A 15,116-nucleotide genomic window follows, 5' to 3' on the forward strand; every position below is an offset into this window, starting at 1 on the left:
TTAGAATTGTCAGAATGTTTCTTCCACTTTGACATTACAGAGTATTTTGTGTCGTCATTCAGCTTTAAAATCAGACAATTAAATACTTTTAATTGCACTTTGCTCAAAGTCAAGGGGTGAGAATACCTTCCCGAAGGCACTATATATGATTTTCTAGTAGGTGGAGCTATACTGGAACATGAGTCATCAGCTGGTGTGACTTAGCGCCCCCCCCCCCTGATACCACAAGGTCAGAGGTCAGGTAGCAGTGGAGGTGGGGGTTGGGCTTTAATCAGGTCAAGACAGACCCCCACTGGAGCAAATGGAGGGAATGGCACCAGCTGTCGACTTTACCTGTTACTGGTTTCAGAAACAACATTCCCTTTTGTCGGAACCCACAGAGACAGACAGCTGGTGCGTATAACAATGTTAGGAACAGGAAATGACAATCAGTCTCCAAGAGTACGTCTCATGTAACAGGAAAACAGAGTACGTTTAGGTTCGGTTACCTCACGTGGAACTTAAAGAGCACTGAATCAGAGAGAGAGAGAGGGAGGGAGATTTAATCATGAGAGAGAGAGACAGCTTTAATCAGAGAGAGACTTAAGAATCAGAGAGACAAGAGAGGGTAAGAGAGCTCATAGAGACAGTGGAGAAATCAGATAAAGAGACAAGAGAGAGAGAGACAGAGAATAGAGAGGGAGGAAGATAAATACAATATGAAGAGAGAGAGATAGAGACTTAGAGACAAGGATAAATCAGAGACAAAGAGAAGAGAGAGACAGAAGAAAAGAGATAGAGACTTAGGGGATAAATACAATATGAGAGAGAGAGAGACAAGAGAGAAGAGAGAGTCAGACAAATCAGAAGAGAGAGACAAGAGAGAAGAGAGACAATCAGAGAAGAGAGACTTAGAGAAAGGAGAGGAGGGAGATAAATACAATATGAGAGAGAGAGAGACAAGAGAGAAGAGAGAGAGACAAAGAGAAGAGAGAGACAGAGTAGAGAGACAAAGAGAAGAGAGATTAGGGAGGGAGATAAATACAATTGAGAGACTTAGAGAGAGAGAGAGACAAGAGAGAATAGAAGTTAGAAGAGAGAGAGGGAGGGAGACAAATGAGAGAGAGAGACAAGAGTCATCAGAGAGAGAAGAGAGACAAAGAGACCACAGAGAAGAGAGAGACAGAGAGAGAGAGAAGAGAGAGAGAGGCACAGACCCCTACTGGAGCATACTGGAGAGACAGAGAGAGAGAAAGAAGAGACAGAGAGAGAGAGAAGAGAGAGAGACAGAGACAGAGAGAGAGAGACACAGAGACAGAGAAGAGAGAGAGGACAAGAAGAGAGAGAGACAGAGGAGAAGAGAGAGACAGAGAGAGAACAGGAAGTGTTTTAAGGCATTGAACACTCCTCTGTCGCAAACTTTCACCAATGTTTTCTTCCTGTATAAATTCTATAACGTGAAACTACTCATAGAGTCGAAAACGAAAGTAAAACATCAAGACAGTTGAGTTGAGGATCAGTAGATTTGATAGTAAAATATCAAATCAAAGTTTATTTGTCAGAGAAGAGTAAGAGAAGACAACAAACCTTACAGTGCAATGCTGACTTACAGGCTCTAACCAACAGTGTAATGCTGACTTACAGGCTCTAACCAACAGTGTAATGCTGACTTACAGGCTCTAACCAATAGTGCAATGCTGACTTACAGGCTCTAACCAACAGTGCAATGCTGACTTACAGGCTCTAACAACAGTGAAATGCTGACTTACAGGCTCTAACCAACAGTGTAATGCTGACTTACAGGCTCTAACCAACAGTGAAGACAAAGAGACAGGCTCTAACCAATATGAGTGTAATGAGACTTAGAGGCTCTAACCAACAGTGTAATGCTGACTTACAGGCTCTAACCAACAGTGTAATGCTGACTTACAGGCTCTAACCAATAGTGCAATGCTGACTTACAGAACCAACAGTGCAATGCTGACACAGAACCAACAGAAAAGAGACAGAGGCTCTAACCAACAGTGTAATGCTGACTTACAGGCTCTAACCAGAGTGTAATGCTGACTTACAGGCTCTAACCAACAGTGAGACAGGCTCTAACCAACAGTGAATGCTGACTTACACGAGGCTCTAACCAACAGTGTAATGCTGACTTACAGAGCTCTAACCAAAGTGTTTTAAGGCATTGAACAGGCTCCTAACCAACAGTGCAATGTTTTCTGACTTACAGGCTCTAACCAACAGTGAAATGCTGACTACAGGCTAAAACATGTAATGCAGTTGAGTTGAATCCAGTAGTTTAATGCTGATCAAATCAACCAACAGTGTAATGCTGACTTACAGGCTCTAACCAACAGTGTAATGCTGACTTACAGGCTCTAACCAACAGTGTAATGCTGACTTACAGGCTCTAACCAACAGTGCAATGCTGACTTACAGGCTCTAACCAACAGTGCAATGCTGACTTACAGGCTCTAACCAACAGTGTAATGCTGACTTAACCAGTGCTGACTTACAGGCTCTAACCAACAGTGTAATGCTGACTTACAGGCTCTAACCAACAGTGTAATGCTGACTTACAGGCTCTAACCAACAGTGTAATGCTGACTTACAGGCTCTAACCAACAGTGTAATGCTGACTTACAGGCTCTAACCAACAGTGTAATGCTGACTTACAGGCTCTAACCAACAGTGTAATGCTGACTTACAGGCTCTAACCAACAGTGTAATGCTGACTTACAGGCTCTAACCAATGGTGTAATGCTGACTTACAGGCTCTAACCAACAGTGTAATGCTGACTTACAGGCTCTAACCAACAGTGAAATGCTGACTTACAGGCTCTAACCAACAGTGCAATGCTGACTTACAGGCTCTAACCAACAGTGTAATGCTGACTTACAGGCTCTAACCAACAGTGTAATGCTGACTTACAGGCTCTAACCAACAGTGCAATGCTGACTTACAGGCTCTAACCAACAGTGCAATGCTGACTTACAGGCTCTAACCAACAGTGTAATGCTGACTTACCGGCTCTAACCAACAGTGCAAAAAGGTGTTAGGTGAACAATAGGTAAGTAAAGAAATAAAACAACAGTAGAGAGGCTATATACAGTAGAGAGGCTATATACAGTAGAGAGGCTATATACATTAGAGAGGCTATATACAGTAGAGAGGCTATATACAGTAGAGAGGCTATATACAGCAGAGAGGCTATATACAGTAGAGAGGCTATATACAGTAGAGAAGCTATATACAGTAGAGAGGCTATATACAGCAGAGAGGCTATATACAGTAGAGAGGCTATATACAGTAGAGAGGCTATATACAGTAGAGAGGCTATATACAGTAGAGAGGCTATATACAGTAGAGAGGCTATATACAGTAGAGAGGCTATATACAGTAGAGAGGCTATATACAGTAGAGAGGCTATATACAGTAGAGAGGCTATATACAGTAGAGAGGCTATATACAGTAGAGAAGCTATATACAGTAGAGAGGCTATATACAGTAGAGAGGCTATATACAGTAGAGAGGCTATATACAGTAGAGAGGCTATATACAGTAGAGAGGCTATATACAGTAGAGAGGCTATATACAGTAGAGAGGCTATATACAGTAGAGAGGCTATATACAGTAGAGAGGCTATATACAGTAGAGAGGCTATATACAGTAGAGAGGCTATATACAGTAGAGAGGCTATATACAGTAGAGAGGCTATATACAGTAGAGAGGCTATATACAGTAGAGGGGCTATATACAGTAGAGAGGCTATATACAGTAGAGAGGCTATATACAGTAGAGAGGCTATATACAGTAGAGAGGCTATATACAGTAGAGAAGCTATATACAGTAGAGAGGCTATATACAGTAGAGGGGCTATATACAGTAGAGAGCTATATACAGTAGAGAGGCTATATACAGTAGAGAGGCTATATACAGTAGAGGGGCTATATACAGTAGAGAGGCTATATACAGTAGAGAGGCTATATACAGTAGAGAGGCTATATACAGTAGAGAGGCTATATACAGTAGAGAGGCTATATACAGTAGAGAGGCTATATACAGTAGAGAGGCTATAACAGTAGAGAGGCTGTATACAGTAGAGAGGTTATATACAGTAGAGAGGCTGTATACAGTAGAGAGGCTGTATACAGTAGAGAGGCTATATACATTAGAGAGGCTATATACAGTAGAGAGGCTATATACAGTAGAGAGGCTATAAACAGTAGAGAGGCTATATACAGTAGAGAGGCTATATACAGTAGAGAGGCTATATACAGTAGATAGGCTATATACAGTAGAGAGGCTATATACAGTAGAGAGGCTATATACATTAGAGAGGCTATATACATTAGAGAGGCTATATACAGTAGAGAGGTTATATACAGTAGAGAGGCTATATACATTAGAGAGGCTATATACAGTAGAGATGTTATATACAGTAGAGAGGCTATATACAGTAGAGAGGCTATAAACAGTAGAGGGCTATATACAGTAGAGAGGCTATATACAGTAGAGAGGCTATAACAGTAGAGAGGCTATATACAATAGAGAGGCTATAACAGTAGAGAGGTTATATACAGTAGAGAGGCTCTATACAGTAGAGAGGCTATATACAGTAGAGAGGTTATATACAGTAGAGAGGCTATATACAGTAGAAAGGCTACATACAGGCACCGGTTTGTGGGGATGATTGAGGTAGTATGTACATTTAGATATGGTTAAAGTGACTATGCATATAAGACAGTGGATCAGTAGATTTGATATTAAAGACAGTTTAGTTGTTGATTAGTAGATGTGATAGTAAAGACAGTTTAGTTGTTGATCAGTAGATTTGATATCAAAGACAGTTTAGTTGTTGATTAGTAGATGTGATAGTAAAGACAGTTTAGTTGTTGATCAGTAGATTTGATATTAAAGACAGTTTAGTTGTTGATTAGTAGATTTGATGTTAAAGACAGTTTAATTGTTGATTAGTAGATTTAATATTAAAGACAGTTTAGTTGTGGGTCAGTAGATGTGATAGTAAAGACAGTTTAGTTGTGGGTCAGTAGATGTGATAGTAAAGACAGTTTAGTTGTGGGTCAGTAGATGTGACAGTAAAGACAGTTTAGTTGTGGGTCAGTAAATGTGATAGTAAAGACAGTTTAGTTGTGGGTCAGTAGATGTGATAGTAAAGACAGTTTAGTTGTGGGTCAGTAGATGTGATAGTAAAGACAGTTTAGTTGTGGGTCAGTAGATGTGATAGTAAAGACAGTTAGTTGTGGGTCAGTAGATGTGATAGTAAAGACAGTTTATTTGTGGGTCAGTAGATGTGATAGTAAAGACAGTTTAGTTGTGGGTCAGTGGATGTGATAGTAAAGACAGTTTAGTTGTGGGTCAGTAGATGTGATAGTAAAGACAGTTTAGTTGTGGGTCAGTAGATGTGATAGTAAAGACAGTTTAGTTGTGGGTCAGTAGATGTGAGAGTAAAGACAGTTTAGTTGTGCGTCAGTAGATGTGATAGTAAAGACAGTTTAGTTGTGGGTCAGTAGATGTGATAGTAAAGACAGTTTAGTTGTGGATCAGTAGATGTGATAGTAAAGACAGTTTAGTTGTGGGTCAGTAGATGTGATAGTAAAGACAGTTTAGTTGTGGGTCAGTAGATGTGATAGTAAAGACAGTTTAGTTGTGGGTCAGTAGATGTGATAGTAAAGACAGTTTAGTTGTGGGTCAGTAGATGTGATAGTAAAGACAGTTTAGTTGTGGGTCAGTAGATGTGATAGTAAAGACAGTTTAGTTGTGGGTCAGTAGATGTGATATTAAAGACAGTTTAGTTGTGGGTCAGTAGATTTGATATCAAAGACAGTTTAGTTGTGGGTCAGTAGATGTGATAGTAAAGACAGTTTAGTTGTGGGTCAGTAGATGTGATAGTAAAGACAGTTTAGTTGTGGGTCAGTAGATGTGATAGTAAAGACAGTTTAGTTGTGGGTCAGTAGATGTGATAGTAAAGACAGTTTAGTTGTGGGTCAGTAGATGTGATAGTAAAGACAGTTTAGTTGTGGGTCAGTAGATGTGATCCCTCTTACTGGAAAGCAGAGCCTTGACTCTGAGATGTAGGCGGCTGTGAATTTCCACCTGGGGATTTCCCTACTATCTCTCTGTGCCTCTCCCCACCTTCTCTCTCCCCCCCCCTGACTTTCCCTTCTCTCTCACCCAGCATGCCACGGTGACACACTTTCCCTGAAAGATACTATTATAACTGAACAGAAACAAAAGGTTTAGGGTTAGGAGCTAGGGTTAGGAGCAAGGGTTAGGGTTAGGAGCTAGGGTTAGAGTTAGGAGCTAGGGTTAGGAGCAAGGGTTAGGGTTAGGAGCTAGGGTTAGAGTTAGGAGCTAGGGTTAGGAGCAAGGGTTAGGGTTAGGAGCTAGGGTTAGGAGCTAGGGTTAGGGTTAGGAGCTAGGGTTAGGAGCTAGAGTTAGGGTTAGGAGCTAGGGTTAGGAGCTAGGGTTATAGGGTTATGGTTAGGAGCTAGGGTTAGGGTTAGGAGCTAGGTTTAGGAGCTAGGGTTAGGAGTTAGGGTTAGGAGCTAGGTTTATAGGGTTAGGGTTATAGGGTTAGGGTTAGGAGCTAGGGTTAGGAGCTAGCGTTATAGGGTTAGGGTTATGAGCTAGGGTTATAGGGTTAGGGTTATAGGGTTAGGGTTAGGAGCTAGGGTTAGGAGCTAGGGTTAGAAGCTAGGGTTAGGAGCTAGGGTTAGGAGTTAGGATTAGGAGCTAGGGTTAGGAGCTAGGGTTAGGAGCTAGGGTTAGGAGCTAGGGTTAGGAGCTAGGGTTATAGGGTTAGGAGGGTTAGGGTTAGGGTTAGGTCTAATATTAATTAATTAAGACCAATTAACGAGGCATAATATTAATTCATTAATATTAATTAACTAGGCCTAATATTCATTAATACTAACTAACTAGGCCTAATAATCATTCATTAATACTAATGAACTAGGTCTAATATTAATTAGTTGATACTAATTAACGAGGTCTAATATTAATTAAGACCAAATAACTAGGCATAATATGAATTAATTAATACTAATTAACTAGGCTTAATATTAATTAATACTAATTAACTAGGCCTAATATTAATTAAGACCAATTAACTAGGCCTAATATTAATTAATAAATACTAACTAACTAGGCCTAATAATCATTAATTCAATTCGTATTAATTAACTAGGCCTAATATTAATTAATACTAACTAACTAGGCCTAATATTAATTAATACTAATTAACTAGGCCTAATATTAATTCATTAATACTAACTAACCATGCCTAATATTAATTAATACTAATTAACTAGGCCTAATATTAATTAATACTAACTAACTAGGCCTAATAATCATTAATTCAATTCGTACTAATTAACTAGGCCTAATACTAATTAATACTAACTAACTAGGCCTAATATTAATTAATACTAACTAACTAGGCCTAATATTAATTAATACTAACTAACTAACTTGGCCTAATAATCATTAATTCAATTCATACTAATTAACTAGGCCTAATATTTATTAATACTAACTAACTCGGCCTAATATTAATTAATACTAATTAACTAGGCCTAATATTAATTAATACTAACTAACTAGGCCTAATATTAATTAATACTAACTAACTCGGCCTAATATTAATTAATACTAACTAACTAGGCCTAATATTAATTAATACTAACTAACTAACTTGGCCTAATAATCATTAATTCAATTCATACTAATTAACTAGGCCTAATATTTATTAATACTAACTAACTAGGCCTAATATTAATTAATACTAACTAACTAGGCCTAATATTAATTAATACTAATTAACTAGACCTAATATTAATTAATACTAATTAACTAGACCTAATATTAATTAATACTAACCAACTAGACCTAATATTAATTAATACTAATTAACTAGACCTAATATTAATTAATACTAATTAACTAGACCTAATATTAATTCATACTAATTAACTAGGCCTAATATTAATTAATACTAATTAACTAGACCTAATATTAATTAATACTAATTAACTAGACCTAATATTAATTCATACTAATTAACTAGACCTAGTATTAATTAATACTAATTAACTAGACCTAATATTAATTAATACTAACTAACTAGACCTAATATTAATTAATACTAATTAACTAGACCTAATATTAATTAATACTAATTAACTAGACCTAATATTAATTAATACTAATTAACTAGGCCTAATATTAATTCATACTAATTAACTAGACCTAATATTAATTAATACTAACTAACGAGAACTAATAATGACCGTTTGAACCTGATTCAAGTGGAACTTTCCTCTCCATAGTTTGAAGTAGGTGAGACACTGGGTCTTCAGGCAGGTGTGTGGTGAAGGTAGGACACTGGGTCTTCAGGCAGGTGTGTGGTGAAGGTAGGACACTGGGTCTTCAGGCAGGTGTGGGGTGAAGGTGAGACACTGGGTCTTCAGGCAGGTGTGGGGTGAAGGTGAGACACTGGGTCTTCAGGCAGGTGTGGGGTGAAGGTAGGACACTGGGTCTTCAGGCAGGTGTGGGGTGAAGGTGAGACACTGGGTCTTCAGGCAGGTGTGGGGTGAAGGTGAGACACTGGGTCTTCAGGCAGGTGTGGGGTGAAGGTGAGACACTGGGTCTTCAGACACTGGGTCTTCAGGCAGGTGTGGGGTGGAGGTGAGACACTGGGTCTTCAGGCAGGTGTGAGGTGAAGGTGAGACACTGGGTCTTCAGACACTGGGTCTTCAGGCAGGTGTGTGGTGAAGGTAGGACACTGGGTCTTCAGGCAGGTGTGGGGTGGAGGTGAGACACTGGGTCTTCAGGCAGGTGTGGGGTGAAGGTAGGACACTGGGTCTTCAGACACTGGGTCTTCAGGCAGGTGTGTGGTGAAGGTAGGACACTGGGTCTTCAGGCAGGTGTGTGGTGAAGGTGAGACACTGGGTCTTCAGGCAGGTGTGTGGTGAAGGTAGGACACTGGGTCTTCAGGCAGGTGTGTGGTGAAGGTAGGACACTGGGTCTTCAGGCAGGTGTGAGGTGAAGGTAGGACACTGGGTCTTCAGGCAGGTGTGGGGTGAAGGTGAGACACTGGGTCTTCAGGCAGGTGTGGGGTGAAGGTGAGACACTGGGTCTTCAGGCAGGTGTGGGGTGAAGGTGAGACACTGGGTCTTCAGGCAGGTGTGAGGTGAAGGTGAGACACTGGGTCTTCAGGCAGGTGTGGGGTGAAGGTGAGACACTGGGTCTTCAGGCAGGTGTGGGGTGAAGGTGAGACACTGGGTCTTCAGGCAGGTGTGGGGTGAAGGTAGGACACTGGGTCTTCAGGCAGGTGTGGGGTGAAGGTGAGACACTGGGTCTTCAGGCAGGTGTGGGGTGAAGGTGAGACACTGGGTCTTCAGGCAGGTGTGGGGTGAAGGTGAGACACTGGGTCTTCAGACACTGGGTCTTCAGGCAGGTGTGGGGTGGAGGTGAGACACTGGGTCTTCAGGCAGGTGTGAGGTGAAGGTGAGACACTGGGTCTTCAGACACTGGGTCTTCAGGCAGGTGTGTGGTGAAGGTAGGACACTGGGTCTTCAGGCAGGTGTGGGGTGGAGGTGAGACACTGGGTCTTCAGGCAGGTGTGGGGTGAAGGTAGGACACTGGGTCTTCAGACACTGGGTCTTCAGGCAGGTGTGTGGTGAAGGTAGGACACTGGGTCTTCAGGCAGGTGTGTGGTGAAGGTGAGACACTGGGTCTTCAGGCAGGTGTGTGGTGAAGGTAGGACACTGGGTCTTCAGGCAGGTGTGTGGTGAAGGTAGGACACTGGGTCTTCAGGCAGGTGTGAGGTGAAGGTAGGACACTGGGTCTTCAGGCAGGTGTGGGGTGAAGGTGAGACACTGGGTCTTCAGGCAGGTGTGGGGTGAAGGTGAGACACTGGGTCTTCAGGCAGGTGTGGGGTGAAGGTGAGACACTGGGTCTTCAGGCAGGTGTGAGGTGAAGGTGAGACACTGGGTCTTCAGGCAGGTGTGGGGTGAAGGTGAGACACTGGGTCTTCAGGCAGGTGTGGGGTGAAGGTGAGACACTGGGTCTTCAGGCAGGTGTGTGGTGAAGGTGAGACACTGGGTCTTCAGGCAGGTGTGAGGTGAAGGTAGGACACTGGGTCTTCAGGCAGGTGTGGGGTGAAGGTGAGAAAGGGTCTTCAGGCAGGTGTGGGGAGAAGGTGAGACACTGGGTCTTCAGGCAGGTGTGGGGTGAAGGTGAGACACTGGGTCTTCAGGCAGGTGTGGGGTGAAGGTGAGACACTGGGTCTTCAGGCAGGTGTGGGGTGAAGGTGATACACTGGGTCTTCAGGCAGGTATGGGGTGAAGGTAGGACACTGGGTCTTCAGGCAGGTGTGAGGTGAAGGTGAGACACTGGGTCTTCAGGCAGGTGTGTGGTGAAGGTGAGACACTGGGTCTTCAGGCAGGTGTGTGGTGAAGGTGAGACACTGGGTCTTCAGGCAGGTGTGAGGTGAAGGTGAGACACTGGGTCTTCAGGCAGGTGTGGAGTGAAGGTGAGAAAGGGTCTTCAGGCAGGTGTGGGGTGAAGGTGAGACACTGGGTCTTCAGGCAGGTGTGTGGTGAAGGTGAGAAAGGGTCTTCAGGCAGGTGTGGGGTGAAGGTGAGACACTGGGTCTTCAGGCAGGTGTGTGGTGAAGGTGAGACACTGGGTCTTCAGGCAGGTGTGTGGTGAAGGTAGGACACTGGGTCTTCAGGCAGGTGTGAGGTGAAGGTGAGACACTGGGTCTTCAGGCAGGTGTGGAGTGGAGGTGAGACACTGGGTTTTTAGGCAGGTGTGGGGTGAAGGTGAGACACTGGGTTTTCAGGCAGGTGTGGGGTGAAGGTGAGACACTGGGCCTTCAGAGAGTAACGTTCTGAGAGGACCGGGGTTACCAGGGTTACCATCGATAAAACAATAGATTGTAGCTGGGTTGTCATGACAACATCTGGTTGAGGGAGATGGTATAGATAGTAGATAGTGTAGATGGTAGTATACAGTCATTTAGAGGTTAGGCTCTGACTCAACCTTTCACTCTGAAACCCCTGGGTGACACACCACACCAACTGACAGAAATCATTGGCATCTTTGTCATTTGGAAATTATCATTGTTGATATTTTATATTTAGAAAAAAAATGTTTGTACTTTATTTATTTTTATTTATTATATTTTTTAAATATATTTATTTGTAATATATATATATATATATTTTTTTTTTTTGGGGGGGGGGTAGCTTTAATATTGCGGATAGATTGTTGCTTCTATCAATGTAATTGTTTGCATTATTTCCAATCCACCTTTATATTTTGGGGCTAAGTTTATATATGTATATATTTATATATACAAATATACACACATACCCACATCTGTATAAACACACATATACACCCCCTAATGACCCTAATATATATCACAGTCTGTTGTATTTCAGCCATCCACACCCCAATGACCCTAATATATATCACAGTCTGTTGTATTTCAGCCATCCACACCCCAATGACCCTAATATATATCACAGTCTGTTGTATTTCAGCCATCCACACCCCAATGACCCTAATATATATCACAGTCTGTTGTATTTCAGCCATCCACACCCCAATGACCCTAATATATATCACAGTCTGTTGTATTTCAGCCATCCAATGACCCCAATGACCCTAATATATATCACAGTCTGTTGTATTTCAGCCATCCACACCCCAATGACCCTAATATATATCACAGTCTGTTGTATTTCAGCCATCCACACCCCAATGACCCTAATATATATCACAGTCTGTTGTATTTCAGCCATCCACACCCCAATGACCCTAATATATATCACAGTCTGTTGTATTTCAGCCATCCAATGACCCTAATATATATCACAGTCTGTTGTATTTCAGCCATCCACACCCCAATGACCCTAATATATATCACAGTCTGTTGTATTTCAGCCATCCACACCCCAATGACCCTAATATATATCACAGTCTGTTGTATTTCAGCCATCCACACCCCAATGACCCTAATATATATCACAGTCTGTTGTATTTCAGCCATCCACACCCCAATGACCGTAATATATATCACAGTCTGTTGTATTTCAGCCATCCACACCCCAATGACCGTAACATCTATTTGGGACAGTTTCCTGTCAACTTTATGTGTATTTACATAGATGAGCTAATGTGTGATTTCTCATAACCTTTATCCAGACGTTCGTAGAGACTGTTCCCTCTGCCACCTTCATAAGGACTTTCCGATAGAGAGCAGAGATTGGAGGGAAATTCAGAGGGTAATGAGTCACAAAGAGAGACACCCAGTATAAAACAGAGCCTGATGCCTCGGTCTGTTACTGCTCAGAAAGACAGACAGACAGACAGACAGACAGACAGACAGACAGACAGACAGACAGACAGACAGACAGACAGACAGACAGACAGACAGACAGACAGACAGACAGACAGACAGACAGAGACTGACAGATAGACAGAGAGAGAGAGAGAGACAGAGAGAGACTGACAGATAGACAGAGAGACAGAGGGAGAGAGAGAGACAGAGAAAGACTGGCAGATAGACAGAGACAGAGAAAGACAGAGAGAGAGAATGACAGATAGACAGAGACAGAGACAGAGAGAGACAGAGAAAGACAGAGAGAGAGACAGAGAGACAGATAGACAGAGAGAGAGACAGAGAGAGAGACAGAGAGACAGAGAGAGAGACAGAGAGAGAGAGAGAGAGAGACAGAGAGAGAGAGAGAGAGAGACAGAGAGAGAGACAGAGAGAGACTGACAGATAGACAGAGACAGAGAGAGACAGAGAAAGACAGAGAGAGAGACAGAGAGACAGATAGACAGAGAGAGAGACAGAGAGAGAGACAGAGAGACAGAGAGACAGAGAGACAGAGAGATGGAGAGACAGAGACAGAGAGATACAGAGAGAGACTGGCAGATAGACAGAGACACAGAGAGACAGAGAGAGAGAGACAGAGACAGAGAGAGACAGAGAGAGACAGAGAGACAGAGAGAGAGACAGAGAGACAGAGAGACAGAGGGAGGCTCATGAAGGAATACGTTGACAAGAGGATGTGTGCTCTTCGTCTCGGGGAAGGAAGTCAACAGCAGGTAACATTATAGATCGTCCCATCATGATCTCTGGGCTATGAGCTAACACTTTAGTATGTCCTGTACTACCTGACCTATAAACACATTATATACAACTGTTACTGGCATACCTGTATTCAGGACATCTCGACAGGATATACACAGGATCTGTAGGCCTGCTGCTTATCAGGGTCGATCCTCTGTCTGTCTGCAGCCTCTTACTGTAACACTGTGGACGTGGTTAAATCTCCAGATTCAAATCTTTACATCTGTCAAGCCCGGAGTTGAGCTTCGTAGAATCATAAAGGAAGACTACTGAGTGTTTTTCTTTGTCCGATGGGTGCTGGGTTTGTGTTCTACGGAGAAAGCCGGTCTCCATCTTGCATCTCCCTGTGTCGTTCTGTGACCATAAAAACACTCAGCTGAGGAGTTAGAACACTTATTTCTGACATCACGGATGTGTTCCTGTATCCATGACGACCACTGTCCACAGGAGGAGGAGTTAGACCTTAGGCTATCAGAGAGAGAGAGAGAGAGAGAGACAGAGCTCTGGTTCCTCCCGGGACCTTCATTCTTGTCCTGACCAATCAGGGTTGTTGTTCTTGACCCCCTGTGTCCCTGTCACTTTAAACTAGAGGGAGAATCTGGCATGTTAAAAAGGCACAGTGAAAAGTGAAAGGGACGAAACTGGAACCGAATAGACTTGACTGGATAATGTACTGTATTTAACCTTTTATAAGATCCTAAAGGTATTTTTTGTGTGTGTGTGTGTGTGTGTGTGGGGGGGGGGTGTTCACTCAATATAACTCACCCAATACACCAGTGATTTCTCCAGTCTCCCCATCTGTAGGTGTCGAACCCTGCTCGTGCTCTAACAGCGCGGTGTGTCTTTGTCTCCCCCTCCAGGTCGTTCTCAGTACTGCAGCCGCTCTGCTTCCCAACAGTGGACTGGAGATTCCCAGCTCCTGTCCCAGGTCGGAATAGCTTCCCAGGTCAAGGTTAATGCTAATCGTGATAGGGGTTCTGTTATAAGAAAAGACACCTAGCATGTCAGCATTAGCCTTGCTCTGGGGCCACACTGCTGCTGCTGCTGCAATACACAGAGGCCCTGACTGTTTCGACCCAGCTAACTTATTTTCAGCTAGGATTTACTATTGATAGGTCTCTGCTAGAGGATTGTACTAGCCTGGGTACCAGTCTGTTTGTGCTGATATTCCACCCTTTGTACTCTGTGTCAAATGCCAAACATAAACAGTAGTGTCAGAAAGCCTAGTGATTAGAGCGTTGGACTAGTAACCGAAAGGTTGCAAGTTCGAATCCCCGAGCTGACAAGGTAACAATCTGTCGTTCTGCCCCTGAACAAGGCAGTTAACCCACTGTTCCTAGGCCGTCATTTAAAATAAGAATTTGTTCTTAACTGACTTGCCTGGTTAAATAAAGGTAAAATAAATAATAAATAAAAAAGTGGCGTGATGACACAAACTGACTGGTACCCAGGCTAGGCTTGTACAGCCGAAACAGAAGAAACAAAACCTGATTTTGAATGATATTCACATTGCTCATGGTGGGATAGGAGTTGTAAATATATATTTTTATCAAAAGTATATTATTTATTTCAATAAAATCTGTGATGTGAAATAAGTTGAAGACTTCAATAAATGACGTTGTAAAAATAGTGTACATTGTTTTACATTTTACATTTACATTTTTTACATTGTTTATTTCCTACTATTCTCTACAGTATAATGATAGGTATTTAATGTGTATTTCCTACTATTCTCTACAGTATAATGATAGGTATTTAATGTGTATTTCCTACTATTCTCTACAGTATAATGATAGGTATTTAATGTGTATTTCCTACTATTCTCTACAGTATAATGATAGGTATTTAATGTGTATTTCCTACTATCCTCTACAGTATAATGATAGGTATTTAATGTGTATTTCCTACTATTCTCTACAGTATAATGATAGGTATTTAATGTGTATTTCCTACTATTCT

The sequence above is a fragment of the Oncorhynchus masou genome, unplaced genomic scaffold (genome assembly GCF_036934945.1).
Source record: "Oncorhynchus masou masou isolate Uvic2021 unplaced genomic scaffold, UVic_Omas_1.1 unplaced_scaffold_459, whole genome shotgun sequence".
NCBI lineage: Eukaryota > Metazoa > Chordata > Actinopteri > Salmoniformes > Salmonidae > Oncorhynchus > Oncorhynchus masou.